General features: G+C 33.4%; 1 protein-coding gene and 1 long non-coding RNA gene across 18 annotated transcripts in view; both read right to left on the reverse strand.

The window, feature by feature from the left end:
* The window catches only part of LOC140674824 (phosphatase and actin regulator 2), a 220,569-nt gene that overhangs the window by 82,923 nt on the left and 117,297 nt on the right, over positions 1 to 20,349 (reverse strand). The gene's annotated exons all lie outside the window — the stretch shown is intronic.
* The window catches only part of LOC140674829 (uncharacterized), a 67,837-nt gene that overhangs the window by 31,809 nt on the left and 15,679 nt on the right, over positions 1 to 20,349 (reverse strand). Inside the window, exon 2 of the long non-coding RNA XR_012048284.1 lies at positions 17,442 to 18,092. This is a non-coding gene — a long non-coding RNA (uncharacterized lncRNA). The remainder of the gene's footprint in view (positions 1 to 17,441; positions 18,093 to 20,349) is intronic.

The raw sequence follows: 20,349 nt of genomic DNA on the forward strand, positions 1-20,349 counted from the left end.
TTGTGCGCTCTCTTTGTACCTTTTCCAGAACTCGCCAAAAGAAATTCCTCTCTTTTTCCAGAAAGATATCTATATATCCTAATTTTAAATGTACGGCAAGGCAGAAATATCTCTCGTTTCGAGATAAATTAAATTCTTTTCTCTTTCAAAGATAAAAACCTGTGCATTTCGAAAACTCCAACGTGCGTTCTTCGCTTATCAGAGCAAGATACCGAACGCGAACGTACAAACGTAATATCAATCACAAAGATCATTAGTCGTGGTAAGTAAGAACGCATTCGCGAAAGCTGCTCTCGCTGAAACGAGTAGTAGCGAGAAAAACGTCGTGCTTTTTAGCGCATATCGCAAAGTCGAGGCAGGAAACAAGATCCTGCCTTCTTTGGCCCATCCAAAAAGAAAGGGCGATATCGACATGACTTGGAGGATTGGAAAGGATAGAAAAGACTACCTACTACATTCGTAAAGGAAAAAAAGGGACAAACCAAGTTCCTTTTACGTTTCTGCCGCGATTGGGAACATCGTTACTCGCCGCAGACAGTAAGGAAAACTTCGTTCGTATGGCAATCCCTCGAAAGCTCAAAGTTACAAGGTTCTTCGCGACGGAGACGCGTCTGTTTGAGGTAAGATAACATGCGCGAGGAGATTCTTACGAGATATATGATGATTTAAGATCGCAAAAGTGTTCGATAAGAAAAGAAAGAAGATCAAGCAAAAATATCTCGCGAGAGAATTTTCAACTTTGATAAGTGTCTTCTTCACTAGTTCGTCAACGTTTTTGAGAGCTCGATGGTACAAGTATTTTGCCGGGAGACAAAACTTTTCACAGAAAAATATAACAATACAATTAAAACATTTAAATGTAGTAAAATTATACATTGTATATTTTTCTGCAATCCAATTTGCTTTTCACAATATAAGTTTATATTCAAACTACATTTGAATATAAATGTAGCAAAAGACAGTTTTATACATGCTATGTTTTTTCCCGACTCGGCCATTATTTTTATCGCTAATTACTATTTATATAGCGGTATACTATATTAATCGATATAACGTAATAATAAATAATTATGTAATTTTTGAAATTTTCTACATTAATTATATTATATAGTGTTTAATCTACCGCACATTTATTACTCGTAAAGAGATTAAAGTTTTTAAGTCTCTCCGTAACATTATTGCCCTGCGTAGTATCCAAAGAGCAATTCGCGGATCCACGAAGCTGCCTGAATTACGATCTACATCTCTAATACCCAAGGATATGCGGTAAAGATATGGTTAAGGTTACCCAAGCTCTCTGGAAAATCTGGGGAAGCTTAGCAGGTGTGACCTTGAATATTCGCCTTGTCTCTCAGCTTTAAGCACCGGCTGTATTATTATTATATTACCATTGTGTGGTCTTATTTTTGCGGTCGTATTCGCGTATATACATATATATATATATATATATATATATATATATATATATATATATGCTTTCACAGAGAGATAAAGAGAATTCAATATACAATTTCCGCAAAGTGCATATGAAAATTAAAACACAAAGGAAAATAAATTACAGAATTTTTAGTTGTTTGAATACATAATTAAATGCACATGTAATTTTCATATTATTATTTATCAACAAAAGAAAAAATTGTATGGTTAAATCGATAAAAAATAAACGAAATAATTATATCGAAAACAAAACAATTTTTTTTTAATATTCAAATACGTGTTATAAACACGTATTAAAAGAGACAAATATATTTATTATTATACATTTTTCAAAAATTGTCTCTAATTCCCGATTTTAATTGTTGATTATTTCGTAATTTCGCGAATTGCGCAAACACGTCAGGCGTAATGCATTTCTGTACACTACGTCACGCGAACCCTCTCTTAACTTGTCGTTTCCGCTGATCTCTGACAGCGCCTGTTAAACCCTTCGTCCTTTAAGCGCAAGCGGCAGAGTAGTCATCGAGGGTTAAGGAAGGCGTGTGGCGTAACTTTGCGGTTACCGGCGGCGGGGATGTGGGTGGGCGCGCGCTGCAGCTGCAGTTGCAACGCCAAGGCGCGGTGCGGGCGCGTCGCCTTCTCGCGCGACTCGCGTCCCGGGAATTTCGCGGCCCTGGCAGTCGCTATCACCACCGCCTCCGACGCGACGCGACCCTCGCCGACATGGGCGAAATCCGGCGAACAGCGACGTGGCAAATTCCGATTTAACGATTCTGACTTCGTCCCGACAATGTGTCGTCGTTTTCCGCCTTAACGCGTCAACATTGACCGCGGGATCATTTTTTTTCGCTCCCGGCGACCATTATAACAAATGTCAAAAATTACTGTAAATCTATTCATAATATATTATATATATAAAAAAATAAAAAAAAAAAAGAAAGAAAGAAAGAAAGAAAGAAAGAAAGAACAATCCCGAGTCCCACAAAGTCCTGGTGAATAATATTTTTATGTATTATACTATTATAAAAATTATATCTATATCTATTATTTTTGATAGATGTAAAGGTTTTTTTTATTTAAAATAAAAATAGAAAACCGAAATTAGCGCACTAAGATATTTAATGATCAAAACAAAACAAGAGAGAGAGAGAGAGAATGTAAATGTAAAATAATAAAATCGTATCTTATAAAATCATAAATTTTCATAATATTATTTATCAATTAAAACGCGCTCATAAAAGAGCTAATTAATATGATTGTCAAACTATTAAATACTCGTATGCAATATGCGTTGTAACATTTGTTTTAATAACTGTTCACAAAATATATTTCTTTGTATATTAAAAATAAATAGTAATGGATCAAATTTAGAACAAGTTATAAAATAAACCTTTCATATAATAATTATATTTCTCTCTTTTAATCTATTAATCTATTTTTTTCGTCTAATAAAAATAATAATTTCTTGCATTCAAATATATAATTACTAATATATTTTTAAAGACTCTTAAATTAAAATATCAGTATGAAAATCTTAATAAAAGTGCTTTAGGACACTCAGAACATATCCAAGTAGTCTATTGTAATAAGCTTCAAGATTGTAAATATCTCTTTCAAAATGCAAATATACTGTAAGACAAGAGAATATAATTTATTGTTGGCATCAAAAGATTTAAAGATATCAACGTTCAAAATATGACATCCATTTCCTTACATAAATGATGTACTTCCATGAGACATTTCTCGAGTTTATCGATTCTATCGAGGTTGCGCCTTCATTAAAATCGTGCTACCTCGCGACAATCTTAATTGAATCTTCTTCATCATAATACCTGCGTAGATTCTATCTTCGTTAAGAAGCCTTTATTCCATCTTCGTTAAGAAGCGTTGTTACAAGCAAACGAAACGCTTAATTCCTAAATAGGTCTTACTTTCCTCTTTTTTTTTTGTATTTCACGTTGAAAGAATTGTCTATAAAAGAAAAGACTATTTCCTTTTTACACAATTAATATAATAATCAAATAAAATCAATATAAATAAATTCAAATTTATCTATAATATACATATGAGCGTCATATTGGGATTATATTAACGTCATCATTTCGCCTACATACATATAAATACCTCTTTTTAATTTTGTACTCTACGTGGTTATATTCCGCAAATATATTTATCCGTTCATATTCCACATTTGCGTCATGAGGTAAAGAATAAATTAATGAGACAAAGCCTTTGATAAGAATCATTTGCTATACTTGGAGAATATTGATTAATTATTATTATTATGTCTCGAGATGTTAATATCCTAACGATAAATATCTATCTTTACTAAAAGTAAAAAGAAAGTGTAAAGAATTCAACGTAATTATTTATATACATTTTGAATTATTAAATATTATCTGATCCATATCTGAACAAATATATTAATAAATAAAATAGATTATTAATCAAAATGGCTCTGAATTTAAAACGCAATTTTAAAAAATGCCCATCTAAGCGTTCACTTTATTCACACATTTCTTATAAACAATGCAATTACTTAAATGCCTGTCTGCTTAAAGATTATCGACCGTTTAAATTTAATAGATGACTTTTGTGAATGATTAATGTACGTAAACGTGATCTAATCTAGACGCAAAACATTTATCCACGAGTTAACTTCACTAACACACCTGCCGCATTATTTGATAAATTGGTTATACACGATATATATAAAAAATTGATCTATATAGATTTGTACATAATTTTTTATTTTCAGCTATATTAATATTATAATCTATATCAAATATTATTTTTATCTATATACATTAAATTCTACATATATAGATTATTAATATTATATTGATAAAAATTATTTTCTCAGTAATTTATTAATAAAAAATTTATCTAAAAAAAAATAATGATTTATTTATTTTCCCAACAATGTGCGAAAATATTTTTCGCATTCTCTTTTATTTTCAACTACGAATTATGTATAATTCAATAATAATCAACTATTTAATAAAATATTTTGCAAAATATAAAAGTTATTCCAAATAATTTAACAACTTAGATTTTAATGTAACGCGGATCTAATTAAGAAAGGTCTAATTAAAATCGATTCGCGAGTTAATGATATCCGAGATTAAAACGGAGTGAAAAAGAGATACACAGAGAGAGAAATACAAACTTATTAAACCCGAGCTCGATAAACGTAACGCTCATTGCGCGTCGAAAATACTATCTATGTACGATTATCGTACCAATAAGCTCCCGGTATAACTAGTGTAGCCCGCGGGATAATTATTTCCTAGCCGGTGTCAGATAATTCCCAGCTGGTGTCGGCGTGCATGGAATATCGGCATTTTGCATATCGCGGCGCGAACGAGCACCCACGCAACTAAAAGCTGATTTACGCTCTTCTGCACACAAAGCGTAAAAAGCAAACGTAACTGTTGTTGTCTGTTATACTTTGAATTAAATCATAAAAAATTTACTATGACAGAAAACGAATTGTACACACTCAGCACGGATGATATCACTCGATAATCTTACGAAACGAATATTGATAAATATACTCTTTCGTTACACAACTTCAGAGAAAAACTGCAATATTAAAATATTTATGAAATATATATGAAAAAGTCGTTTTTCGCTATTCGTTAGAATCTATCGACACGTACGTATCGCAAAAAATAAACTTTTGACTGTATATATAATATTTTCATATTGGTTTATGTGTCTGTGCAATGATGCAGTGTGAATCAGTCTTAAAAAAGGATACAAACGCCCACGCGGTAATCGAATTAATTATACAATTGTAGTTGCGGAACGTGTATCCTGTACCTCAGTAATAATTCGCGATTATTTTCTACCGTTGATATTTTGCCATTTGTAAGTCAATACATAAAGACCACAGTGGTAATGACGTAATCCAAAATAATTATTTTATACGTTTATTAAAAATGAGCTACGAAAGAGCGGCTCGCGGTAAAGTTTTCAGTAGCTTTTAAAATACATTATACATTACAATTACATTATGTTTCAGATTTTTCAATTTTATTCATACTTTTTCTTAACATGTATTCCTACGTAATTAGCTTTCAATTTTTAAATAATAAATGTTTAATTTATCTTTAAAGACTTTCTTTTAGCTCGTTTTTTTATTAACTAAATAATTATAATAATTCAGAAATTAATTAAGAACATAATTCTATTCATATATTCTATGCTTGTACGATGTGAAAAATTCAGAAAATAGATTAGAGAAATATTGATAATAATAAAATATTAATTATAAATATAATTATTAAGCTCTTTATACGTTTCATTTATGACTGATATAAACCCGTTAGTCTTGTCTGTACGTGAAAGCGGAAGAGGATTTGTTGCGACTGCATCAGAATTACGTTTCGTGACGCAATAGCTCTCTCTAATTTAAAGATTTTTAAGAGCTCAGTCATTATACAGAGAGCATGGAAATTATTTCGTGTGAATTCCGTGATCATTTCTCGCTTTTAGACGAAAATTGATAATCTATTCTGGTATATCGTAAATTTAACCGCGCACGAGAAACGCTTGCTTGTGTTTACGGTTGATAACATTTTATGCAAACATTACTACTAGATGCCATGGACAATGAATATATGGAAATTTTAGCTTCAAATACGAACTATAATGGTTGTTTCAGATATTAATTAATTTTAAACATGTTCACATTAAATGAAATTCGATAAACGTTTTGATTAAATATCAATTTAGAACAATACGAATTATTTATTATTCGTATTTAAATATTCAATGCCAAAATATTGTCGTTAAATAATGTTAACAAAAACTTCTGCAACATTTTATTACATTTCGTTAAAGGAAATCTGTTATTCAATTTCGAATATGTTTCGCATGAATAATATTTTACGTTATTAATCGGTTTAGGAATTTCATAAATTTCGATATAGCACAGATGTGCCAAATTGATGAGTTATTTTAACTTTTAAATTCGCACAATTTCATCACAAATGCAAATAATTTCTATAACCTTTAACAGATATTTTAAAGCAACATTCTTCTATTAAATTTTTTTAAATTTTTACAATATTTTTAGATAAATTAAAACTCTAGCATCAAAATCAAATTTTAAAAAATTATATTATATTTAAATTTTTTATAATATAATATATATTCTTATAACTACACTGAAAGAAATGTAATGTTTTTCGTTTTTATAGAATTTGACTTTTAACGTGTTTAAAAAAAAAAAAAAAAAAAAATTACCAAAGACTTTACGAAATCGCAGAGATAATATTACCGTAATAAATCGCACTTTTTGTCGTTCTGTAAAGATTGCGTCGTTATGTAAAGATTTTCGGGAAATATGATATGTATTACAAGCGTGAAATGCTTTCGTAATCAACGGCGAGGAAATTCGAATCGCTCGCTCAGATCTATATGCCATCGCATAATGAGCAGCATTCCTATCGATCGCGAAGCATCAATTACACATTCGTATAACGAGAAGCCATGAGATTCCCTTCACGTCGTTACGACGTGATTCTCTCATTTACCTTACCGAGGATCCGCTCCGTGAAGTAGTTTCCGATCGGCGGTCCTCCTTGAAGGATTCCAAACATCATTGTACACGCCGTACATCTCTTCTTTCCTTCCCTTTTCTTTTCCTTTTTTTTTTTTTATTGGCCATTTTCGACCGAAGTGAAAACGGAAAAAGCAAATGAATCTCGAAGCACTCGCGAGAGAGTAGTGCACCTTTGCGATTCGTTTCTGCGTCCGGCAGAAGGTAATGAACAGTGAAGAGGTTTCCGCAGCGATTGATATATACTACTATTTCTTTATTAAAACATATCGTGCGTAGACAATTAATTCTATACATATATATATTTCCATATCTAAAAAAAATATAATATTATTATATTAATTATTATATAATTATATAATTAACATACATATAATATTAATATTAGTTATTAATATTATAATTATATTATAACATTAATATTGCAAAATATTATTATATTATATAATAATATTATAATATATCAAACCAGAAAATTTAATTTTAATGTAATCACACTGATATATTGTAAATAATAATTATCTGTAGTATTTTTCGGAGCTTTTTTATTTATCCTGCGATTGAACGAAGATGAGAGAAAAACTCCAGTTAAACTGCAATATCTAGCTGTTTATATACGAGCGTCTTCGGAAAACTTTCGGATCTTTTCAAGGCTAGTGCAGTTTGAAAAACAGGGAGAGGTAAATGGGCCTGCGGGTGTTTGCGAGATAAGAAATACGGACAAAAAGCTTTTGACCGGATAATAGGCAGCACGTTCAGAGCTTTAAAGTACTTTAAAGCGCTTCTGAAAATCGTTTCGTCGTGGGTGCAACGTTAAGCAGTCTCGAATGAGATCGGGAAGAATGAATGCAACGAGGTCACAAATCCGCGCGATCCATCCTTCTTTCCATTCCATCTTAAGGGCACACATGTGGAGTGACCTCCTTATTCGGGGACGGTTGCGACGGACTCTCGCCTCGGGCCGAGAATCATCGGATAAAGCTCGGTGAAAACCGCTAAAGAATGGCCCTGCGAAGGAGGGTACTCTTTTTTATTTTTTTTTTGCTGCTGCAAGTGCTTTAGAGACGAGTTTCGATGGATGTTCAATACTGTCCAAATGATCGCCCGGTAGCTTTTTTATCCTGATAAAGAGAGTACTTTCCCTTCGCTCGTCGATAGCCGATTTTAATCGGTAAGTGAAAACAGCACTCGTCGGGTAACAACGGTTCGAAAAACCGATCCGCGATTTGTCCGATATGCGATTACATTCCGCTGTTTTTTCACGATACACAGATTTGCGACGACATTTTTAGGAAAATAAAACTACATTTTCGTTTTACGGGCGTCGGCCATTTCTCACAGAGTTTTAATCGACGTAGGTATAGAAGCGATTAGAATGCATAACGTGCGTAAATTCGATTTGGCTACCATTTTAAATGTAAATTTTCTGTATACATTGTACATGGCTAAAAATAACTGTCCAAGAAGAAAAACTGCGTTATATTCAGATCTTTCTTTTTGTTTCTTCTCGAAAAGAGATGTTAAAAATATAAACCGATTCTTAATTTTGCATCGCGGAATCAGTTGAAACTAGAAAATTGCAGATGTGAAAATAAAAGCTCGTGTTACAGACGCAGTCATCGATTACGCTTCCTAGGGAAACATGATGCTTGAAGGGCGCCACGTGCAGACTAAGAGTCACGTGATGTGGGTTAAGGACGACAAGTGCATACGAACCTCGGCAACTATAAAGCATTTTAGAAGATGGCGACACGATCCCGATCCCGAAATACTTCAACGGTGAAATAAAAATGGCTTTATATGATCGCGGAACGATCGCCGAAAACGGGTCCTCAGGATTAAGAGAGGGGAAAAAAAAAAAGGTTTCTTACACGTGTGACGGAGCAATGCTTTTAGGATAGAAACTGCGAGCTCACGATCGATAGTAAATCGTCGTAATTCCTGAAGGAATAATTTATTCCCATCGTAGCTGCGATGGTGAATCTAAGAGCTGACTGAAGGATGTTAGCAAGCAAGCCGATATACTAAACCGATTGTACTAACCCTGCTGATAAATAATTCGATCCGCAAACGTGCTGAGAACTGTGTGTGAATTAGGTCAGCGAGTGAGAAGTAATGAAAGTCAGTTGTTCGAAAGCTGCTCATGAAACTATAAAAGCTTCATTTCGCACTTTCGTATTCTTCGCGCATTGCTTGGCAATATTATTTAATGCGGAAGAACAGAGTTTTTCGAAAAGTTGTTCTAGACAATAAACGATTCCCACGCGAAATGGAAAAAATATATAAACATTAATTGTTAACCCAATTTCTATTTCTCTATAATACACGCAACAAAAGAAAAGATATTTTATCCTGGCATTAAACAATAATATAAAATTTATCGTTGAATAACAGTAAAAACTGTTCTCTCGTAATATAATTTGTATAAAAGAATGAGATGTATTGTAATAAAAATGAATATAACGTTTCAGATAACTGCAAAATTATATAAAGTAATATTTCATATAATGCAACTTTTATAAATATACCTTACATTAATATTGTCAGAAGAATGGATTGCTCATTCATCTTGTGTGAAAAATTTAGCAACGTTTACATAACTCTGCGGCGCTTGAGGGGATTAAAAATTAATTATTCCTCACATTATTCTCGAGGGATTAATTCACGCCGGAAAGTACGGTTCGCTGGGATATCTAAAGCATCTCCAAGTCTCCCATTTAATCAGGAGCGATCTTGATCTTGCGCCGAAGGCCATAAAAGTGTATTACATTGTACACAGATTGTTAACCCGTGAAATAACAACGAACATGTGCAAGGAGAGCAATTTCCTAGACGGTCATTGCTCAAAATGCACCAATAAGATTTCTTCCGCGAGAGTAGTCGTGCCATTCACGTGCGCGCGCGCGCGCGCTGGTTTTAATTAAACGTCACGTTTAACGAAAAAAAAAAAAGTCCTGAAACTGGAGCATTCAAACTGTCGATTCCTCGCAGTTTCTTCCTTGCGAAAGAATTCCGGACTGGCTTTAATTGCGCTGCGCGAACAATCACGTAGCGTATTAGTTGTAGAAAAGGAAATCGGCATGTTTCTTTCTCTCTTAATTTGCCCGGATTTTTCGAATGTCGAGATCAATGATTAATCGCGACGATCGCTCTATCGATCTAATATTTTAAACGTGAGTCGTTGGCACAATTTTTTTTTTTTTTTTTTTTTTTTTTTTTGTGATGCCATTAAATGCCACGATAATAAGGATAAAAATAATGGACCAATATTATTAGAACATAAACGACGTGCTCGTGCATTGATTAAGGAAGAGTAAGAAGAAAAAAGGATAAGACCCTGCTACCAGTAATCAAATTCTGGTTGAAAATTTTATCGCGTCAGCGAAATCGATCACGCAAAGCGATTAAAGTCGACGCGGAATAATTTATTAATGCAGGATTAACGAAAGAGTGGTTTCTCGCCACTTCTCTTTGTAAAAGATGTTCCATGTACTTAAAGCGTAACGAGATTTGCATTATTAAAACATGCGCACCGTCGGCGAAGTTGATTAATAAGTTTTAATTATTTGATGTGCCAATTTTGCCGGCAGATCACTTTTCGTAACAATTAAGATAGTTAATTAGAGAGATATGCTACTATTTATCATTTCTACCTACAATATATAATAGGAAGCCGATAGAAAAACAAATTAAAAAATATGATAGACAATTTTAATTTAACGAATAATAATCTCTCTCTTTCTACGTATATTTGTTTTCATGTTTAGAGGATTTTAATTCTAAATTTAACTGTCGACATATTGAGGGTTACTAATTAAACAATCGCGATAAATATCGTCAGCATTGTGGATATCATTAAGAACAACTAACTGCAGATAATCTAGCGTTATAATTAATTGTAAGATCTGGGACCAGTAATTAAAGTTGATATGTAGGTAACACGCGAAATAGCTTAATTACTCCAACAGTTTGGCAACACGAGAGATTTCCAAAAGCAAACACGGAGGCGCCACATTGTGGACAGAATCTACTGGAGGTACTAGTCTGTAATCGATTGCAGGGAAAGCCTTACCGGCAGCCGATGCAGAGTAGAAAATATCATAAAATATTATAACAAGTCTTATAAAAAAAATAATTTTACAAATAATCCTTAAATTTGCTCCTTCGTTTTTTTCATGTAATAATATCGTGTACTTATGTCCTTCAAGATTTTAGCAATAATAATTTTCCATCAATTTTTTGCCATGATAAACCTGCGCAAGATTTTATTGATCGTTAGTAAGCATCTCTCGGAACCTTGTGAGAGATGGCGGCATGTATCATTTAAAAGAACGCAAGAGATCAGATTGTAATAAAATGATTGCAAGTCTTTTTAACATCCCGTTTGTATTTTATAAATTTTTCCAATTACGTGCTAAAATAGAAAACAAATAAAAAAAACTAAAAAATTGATACAAAGAATTGCTTATACAAAGCGATATGGCTAAAGTAGAAGAGAAAGAGAACGCTAATTCTGTAATATTAAATCGATATCATGCACGGCCTTAAAGAATAAGGTTGAAAATACCTAAGCACCGAAATAGATTCTCATTAAAACGAGTCTCACAGAATTAAATAAAAAGAAAAATTTACAGAAAAGATCTGTTGTTTTCATAAAGAAAATTAGATTAAACTAAAGAAATATTTATCGAGCTTTTTCTCTTAAATAAGATACATTTTAAAAAATTCTCTTTCGAAATTTTTTTCAAAAATTTAACTTAAAATTCATCAAAACTTTATATACGAAACATCAATTTTTTAAAAGAAGATCCTCTGTTAAAACTAATAATAGCAATGTTTCCTATCTGCATTATTGCACATAGGATAGGTCATAGATATTTGTATTACATTGCACCATCTATGTTATATGCGCACTATTGTGACATATAACATTTTTAATTTTTATAAACATATATTATATATATAAAAAAATAATCAATTTATTTGATCAATTAAAAAAGGTTAAACGTTAAATCCTTCAAACAATTAAATGGCGCAATGTTTACGCAATGTTTACATTATATTGAGAGGGTCTTCCTTATTTGAGAAATTATTAAATGTCCGCGTGTAAACAAGACAATTGTCTAAGTACCTCTTAATATATCATCATCGAGAAATCAATACAAACCATTAACGGTTTATTATTTTTATCTACTAAATGTTTTCTTTATAATCAGTGCAGTTTATGTAACAAAATTTAAAGTATTGATTATGTAACAAGATTATACAGTAATAATTTAAATATTTTGCACGCGCAATATTTAAATATATTAATTTTCATCATTTTAATCATTTTCGTACTACTACTTAAACGCTTTTAGTATTATTTTTTCTCTAGACTTTTTAAATTTTTACAAGTTCTAAATTCGTATAAATAAAATTATTGTACTTACAATTTTAGTCAACAGCCAAAATGTTACACATGAATGGTTATTGTAATGATGATTATAGTTACATACCTGAAACAAGAAAAAACAAACATAATTTTAACAAATAACAAAAATTGCGCAGCTTATTAACGAGGGGAATTAGAAAAAAAAAAAAATGGCGTAAAACGATTTCTCAAATTCAATTTTATACAAGTTTATCAGAGTATCGCATACGTAACTCCACTTAAACCTATTAAACTTGTCATATTGCAACACGTGGTTAGAATTAATTAAGTCTGATTTTATCAAAGCACACTCTGCGTCAATACAAATCTGGCCGCCATCCAACATGGAATCATTTTCTACACAATGTATATGTGACTCCAATGTATTCAATTTATCGTACTAGAGTTCGATATAAAATTGCAAAACACATGTAAATTTTATTATTGTCACATGAAAATCGCAACGATAAGTCATACATTTTTGTGAAAATATCTGTTTAAATCTTTTTTTATTTTTATTCGGATATAACTTCAGTTTTATCATCGCAACGTCATACTTATTGAAACATCGTTTTATTCCACTGGAAAACAGACATACATCACAAAGAAACTACGTCCCAAATGACGTTAGTAAAATTTTGCTTGCCACATATGTACCGGCAGAGAAAGAATAAAAATAAATGTCTAAAATAATATTAATTTAAAGCAAATAACAACAAAAACGAGAACATTCTTGCTAAAAATATGTTGTTGGAATGCAGTGGAGATGTAGAACGCAGAGATTACATATACTCCACGTAAAATATTAAAACAAATGCGAAAAAATAATAGTTATCAGATAGATGTATTCTATCAATTCCACATACACACGATCCTTCTAATAATTATACATCTTCTATATTTGAAAGCTAAAATAGATTCTAGATATTTATTAATTGTAACTTCAAACATGATAAAGACAATTGGTTAAAAATATTTTTTCATTCTACGAATAATTGAAAATAGTAACCATTGCTTAGATCACTTTTTCATATTACATAGAGAAATACATACGTACGAAAACAACTGTGTAATAGGTTACGTTAGGTAATTCATTGATACCACGAAGTTTTTAACATGCTATGGAATAAGTTAAAATATATATTCTGTGTTCCTTGAATTTCAAATTAATTATTATTATTGTTAATGTACATGACGGCTTTTCATTATTTAAATCACGCAATATTTAACACGCTACGAAATAAATGCAGAATATTTTAAATTTCAAACTATTATTAAACAGTTAATGTATCACGGTTTTACGTTACTTGAATCGCTCGAATTTGTTATTCGTCTATACTACGTATTTTCAATCTGACAATAATTGCAAAATTACATTTATTATAATCGAAAAAAATTTTAAAAAGTATAAATTCAAACATATATTTAAAGACATTAATTATATCACGCTAAAATTGTGTTAGTTAATTATTATAATATTTTTATAATTTATAATATATATACATATCACTTATGTTTTTCAAACATAAATAAATCGCGCTAATTACCTAAATTGATTAGTCGCGCAAATTGATGATTTTTAATTGTTCATAAGAGATGATCGCGTTGATATCTCGTAGTACTTCTCGCGATCGCGATTCTCCAATAACTACATAAGACGATACACACACGGAGCATCTTGCGTAGTTGCCTGCTTGTTCGCATCGAGTCTCGTCGCGTGATGACAACAAAGTCGCTGCGTATAAACAAACCTTATATGCCGCGAGCACCGAATTTTACGACATACAGCGGGTAAAATATAAAAACATCGATCAAATAAAAATAAGTACGCGCGTTGTCTCGAGCATAAAGCAAACTTGGAAATTAATTAGAAATTAATTTGCAAAATACTGCTTCGTACGATTCCTCCACACGCGACGTGATTACAAGTTAACACGAAATATGAATTTATTTTTTCTTTCTTGTGTTCCTTTTCCTCCCCCTGAACAATTCCTTGCTTTTTCGGCATCTTTGAATTATACAACAACGCAATAATAAGCTTTTGTGTGAGCCAAAGGCGTGCGTTTCTGTGTTAGTTCTTTCATGCAATTTTACTCTCAACCGAATCACGCTCGAAGGGGACGGTACTCGAAAGAACGGGAGCATGAAAACTTGAAAACTTTCAGCAACAATCCCACAATGCGTTTAACTTGGCGAGCGTAAATTAACATGAGATTCTAATTACGCGCTCCGGGATTGGGTACTCGACAAATGCACATAGAATTAACTCACAAGCAAATATAACACGAAAATGATTTCCCGGACATTTCTATACAGCACTACTTGAAGCTGAACAGAAAATCGAGCTTCGAAGCAATAAAGCAATAAAGGGAAGCTGATTAAACTTTTTCCAAAGACATCACAGACGCCAATTACTAATTCGCGTGTAAATTTCGTCTGATTGTGTACAAAGCATCGCAGAATCATTAGATCCTTTGACAATAAATAAAATAACATGAAAGAAATTTCAGATAAATTTTGCATTGGAAATTAGGAAAAAATTAAAAGTTTGCTATAGTCAATCTCGACGAGCTTTCATCTTTTGCACGCTTCTCTTATTAATTGTAGTTAAGATGTATATATTTGTGGAAAATATATTTTAATATTCAGATTTTCATTAATTTTGCCCAGAGTGAATCTTCCTTCAATCTTCGTTCGAGGAAGAACTTTGCTTTATTATATTACGCTTAGTGTAACGACGTGTATTGCCGTCTCCTCGGCGACGCCGACGCGCCTAATTTGCTTACAAAGGAAACGCCATGGCGGATAGCACGATTCGCTGTTTATTATGCACGTCGCGCGAGGAAGAGCGCAGTGACATACCTACGCGCGACACGTCACACGTGTGAGGAACACAAGGTGTCTTCACACCGTGTACGGCGGCATTGTTTTCCACGCCAAGCGCTTTCATAATGCCATCGAAATGCATTCACCTGCATGACAGCAGCGTGATCAATGGCATCGTTGTGCGAGACGGAAGAATATAAAAATGTCAATGTCTGGTCATCCCTCCAAGTGTCATCTCGTGACGCGAGCATTGTACGTCCAAAAAATCGAGAAAAATTCGAGATATCTGAGAGATTTAACAACCGTAATTTAATCTAAATTAAATGGTCGATATTATTTTTTCGATAATATAATTCATGTTACACAACATCTGTATCAATCCACCTCCAACCTGCATCTTTAATCTTTAAGTCTGTTAATCGATGAATATATTTATATTTTTATTATCAGAATAATTTAGTAACAGATTTACTCGAAAAAGATCAAAATATCTTCATCAGAGATCTTCTCTGTCTTTCTCGCACGTGGAGGACTTCTCGCATTTATCACGAGGATGATATCTACCCGTCAAGTTTCAAAGTACTTAACACATGTAAATTTTCGCCCGCACATTTCCGGCGTTAAGGGGTTAAAAGTTCAAAGGGAAGTAATATGTGCACGGCGGTATTACGCGAAAACAATTCCCATACACAATCTTATTATTCTCTCGTTGCGACGTCTCTGACGTGCTTCGCTGTCTGCGAAATGTCGACGATATCCGCATGTCAGTAAATACGGGACGGTACATAACAGTAAAACGGGACCGTAGGATGCACTCACGCGTGTAGGCGTATACACGTGCATATATGCGCATATATACGTAAGCGAGGATGCGTTGGCTTGTGGAAGTGACAGTTACGCGTCGCGAAACATGTGACCATTTACGAGTTTCAAATAGTTTCGGTTCACGATTCCGGGTATAGATACGTACTTGCGTGTGTAAATGGATATTGTACATATAAGTGCGTGCGCAGAGGGTGCAGAAAATAACGCTATTTGATTTTCAACCTCCCCCTCCCACCATCCATTCGTTCGAGTGACAGCACGTAGTCGATGAATCTGTACGCATATATGTATTGTATAATGTTTTGTCGGAACAGAGTATCGATTATCGACCTCGATAAGCGTATATACATTTTAATCAACATTAAATTATATAAAAAATATTATACGTTCGTAATACCATTGTAATTGCAGAGTAACAAACTCCGTAATTAGCAACAAGATCGTGCAAAGACATTCTTAGATTTTTTAGAAGCAGAATAATTTAGTTGAATTTAAACGAATTATATTTCATATTCCAATTTTGTTGACTTTCAACAACAATTCTATATTTCGTGTATTTTCGTATATTTTCATGTATTTCGAGAGAAAGTTACATTCTTCATGACGAATATTATTTAAAATAATAAATGTACTTTTATTTTTTTACACCGCTAAACTTTAACTTTTTTTTCTTTGTATCATAAGATATCTCGATATGTAAATACGATGTAAGTGATGTGAATATTAAAGACTTATCGAGTTCCAAAAAATAGATATGTGAAAGATTGGAGATTGATAACATATGTAGAAATAGAGACAATAATATATCATTTTTATATTATTTTAATTTATTTTAATATTACATCAACCCAATAATATTATTGGAAACCTAATGAGATTATTGAACTATTTGTATTTCAAATACGATTAACATGTTCAACGTAAAAATAAATTTTCCGCATTATTAGTATTAAATAATTCTCTGATATGAGGAAGTATAATATTTAATTAAATAAACAATATTTAATATAAATGCAAAATATATATTAATTTTTTTTTACTCTTTTATATTTTTTCTAATTAATGCTCAACATGAAAAATCTCATAATAAATCGATAATAAAATTGCGTCCTTTTACTTTGATATAGAGTTGAAAGGTAAAAACTGTCGAGCAACGTTATAGACGTCTGAAACGTACTGTAAAATACTTTTTCAATTCCCACGCATTCATCGATCTCCATCTAAATCGTGTGCACATACACACATACATCGTGCAATCACTGATGAGGAAAGGGAAAAGGTTTTTGAGCTCAGTGATTTGCGTTCCGAGAGAAAGAAAGAGAGAGAGAGAGAGAGAGAGAGAGAGAGAGCTCAATTTCGAGCAGTACCAACCTTGGAAGAGATGCGACAGGGTGGTACCTTTGAAACACGTGCAGCCCATAATAAATCCCATCATCGGTGCGGCCGTCGCCCAGGATCCTCTGGCCTGCCCTCAGCTCGCGAAGCAGCGCCGAGAGGAGCGCAGCGCGACCGATCCGAGGGGCCTGAGAATCGGGGCCCCGATCCACGACGTCCACGACGACGACGACGACAACGACGACGACGACGACGACGACGACGACGACGACGACGACGACGACGACGACGACGACGACGACGACGACGACGACGACGACGACGACGGTGGTGGCGGCAACGGCGACGATGAGGGGTTCGCCGGCAACGTTCTCCACGTTCGACAAGCCTCACGAGCACGACGAACGATCGAAATCGCGAGACCGGAAGTGTCCAGCCGGCGGCACATCGCGCACTAACCACGATCCGCTCCCGCTCGCTTTTTCAGGCGCCCGACGCCTGCGACGCGCACTACCATCGGCAATCGGCGGAGATTAACGATTCGTCGATCGCCACATTACGCTCGACGGCTCGAAATCGTCGCTGTAGATCGATCGAAACGCGACCGATCCAAGTGACATGACGAGAGAGATTGTCAAAGTTTCGAATCTCTTGTTGCCGATCAGTTTACCGATGTTACTCTATACGCTGCAAGAAGCGGGAATTTGACGATGAGAGGGTTCATTAGTCCTTTGTGATATAATGATAGAAGAGAGAGAGAGAGAGAGAGAGAGAGAGAGAGAGAGAGAGAGGGAGAAAGACAGAGTGGCTAAGTTTGGGAAATTGTTCTGACAAGTCGTGTATTTTCGTAAGGATAGGCAATCAATTATTTGAAACCTCTTCTCTGAGAAGGGTTCCTGTTCGAGTAATCGCTACTTGTTAATCTTTGCGCAAGCTTCAGACACTATCGATTTACCCATAATAGTAAACTAGCATTTCTCTTTTTATCTTCTACTGATTAATAGAATAGATAGTGTTAGATGATGCTCATTTCAATATCTTACAATTAGTATTACAACATCTAATGTCATCCTACAGATTGGCGACAAAAGAAAAAAGTATACATATATCTGTGAGAGAAAACTCCGAATATTAGTTAAATAATTTAATTAAAATTTTATTGATATTAATTAAAATTTTTTTATTAGTATTATTAATTATATAATTTAAGCTTTAATTTAAACAGAAAAAATATTTTACTACAATTTTACAGAAACGAGAGATATACTTTTTATTGATTTTATTAAATATTAATTGAAAACGCGCACGCCAGAGATTTTAAAAATTTAATAAATCTGTAATGTTTTGTATAAAAAAATGTACGATAAAATATAGACAACTGTGTTATGAAAATAAATTTAATCATTGAATTAATAATAAATTAAGAGATAAGTCAGGACGTAATCTTTCGTATCATATCATATCAGTGTAAAAGTTAACGTTTTATCTACACTTCCGGTCTTCTTCCGGATACAATTGTATCTCCGTCACTTCGACGATCGGAACTGAACAATCGCGACCGGAAATCAGTCAAGGCTCGCTCGATGATTCGAATGAGACTGTCGCGATTTTACAGTTGCATGAGAAATTACAATAAGAGATTGCCTATCTCTACGCACGCGAATGAATTATTTCTTGCCATTTCCCAATGCAATTTCGCGATACGCTGCCATTGCCAGCTTATCGTTGTCCATTTTTCTAGTGTAAATCGAAAAGAAAAAAAAAAAACAGATAACAGTAGCATAACGATAACACTTTAAAAATCAGGTCGTCTAGCTCTGCTTCACGTTAACCCGCGGGTGTTCTCCTTAATGAAAAAAAAATATTATGTGCCATTTATGACTGCTATATATGTGCGCGCAATGCAGGTTCATGTCGCTAAATATAAATTAAATTCTTGTCACAGATATAACATGTATGCTCAAATAGTATGCGTCTGTGTCTACTTAATGTTATTTCGCTTGGGTATACTAGTAATTATACTAATAACCATCGTGATGAATTTTTTTCGTTCACACTTTCTAGCTCTTAAAAATATCCATAACTTTGTACAAACAAAACGAAACACCAGTTTTATAAGAAAAAAAAATAAAATTCTTTCAAACAATGTATTTTAAAAAATATTAATATTTTTTAAAATATAATTGTCAAACATGCTCTTTAATTAGAAATATATATATAATTGATGCGTATATATTTAAAAAAACATAACAAGTTTCATATTATTAATTAACTCTCGTGATTTGTTAAAGCACGAAATCGAGCGCTCGATAAAGCGGAAGAAACATGCTATTTCTGATTGCATTTACTCCTCGCAGCTTAAGTTTGCACACGCGTGCATGCAACCTGTCGCACATCGGGATTTCAGCAACGGGTCTTTCTCCAGCACGCGACGCGTGATTAATGCGCGCATTAATATCGCTACGGGTAAAATGTAGAATCGTTTATTAATGTCGTTAATCTGTGGAATCGAACGAGGGCGAACAGAATCGGATGAAGTGTTGGAAATACGCGTGGGAGATACGCTTTTATTAATTAATAAATATTCTCTCGAGCGTACAATACTAGTATATCTGCCGATAGCGCTCTGAAATGTTTATGACGATGCAAAATGTGATCTGTTAAATCATACCTGATAAAGTTGGATGGAAACTTCGCTTATTTCGCATATATAAATGTCGCAACTTGAAAAATAAATACGGCGGCGACGTTTGAATTTCCGCGATGCTCTCTATTACGTAGACCATTCCAATCTTTCATTCATCTCTCGTCATCAATTATACATAATTTTGTATATGTGTGTATTATAAATTTCATCTGACGGAAAAGCACATTGAAGTTATAAAACCGAGTTTAATGCAAACGCGACATTTGACAGTATAGTGGGATATGAAAGGATGTGAAT

The sequence above is a fragment of the Anoplolepis gracilipes genome, chromosome 16, assembly GCF_047496725.1.
Source record: "Anoplolepis gracilipes chromosome 16, ASM4749672v1, whole genome shotgun sequence".
NCBI classification, from domain to species: Eukaryota; Metazoa; Arthropoda; class Insecta; order Hymenoptera; family Formicidae; genus Anoplolepis; species Anoplolepis gracilipes.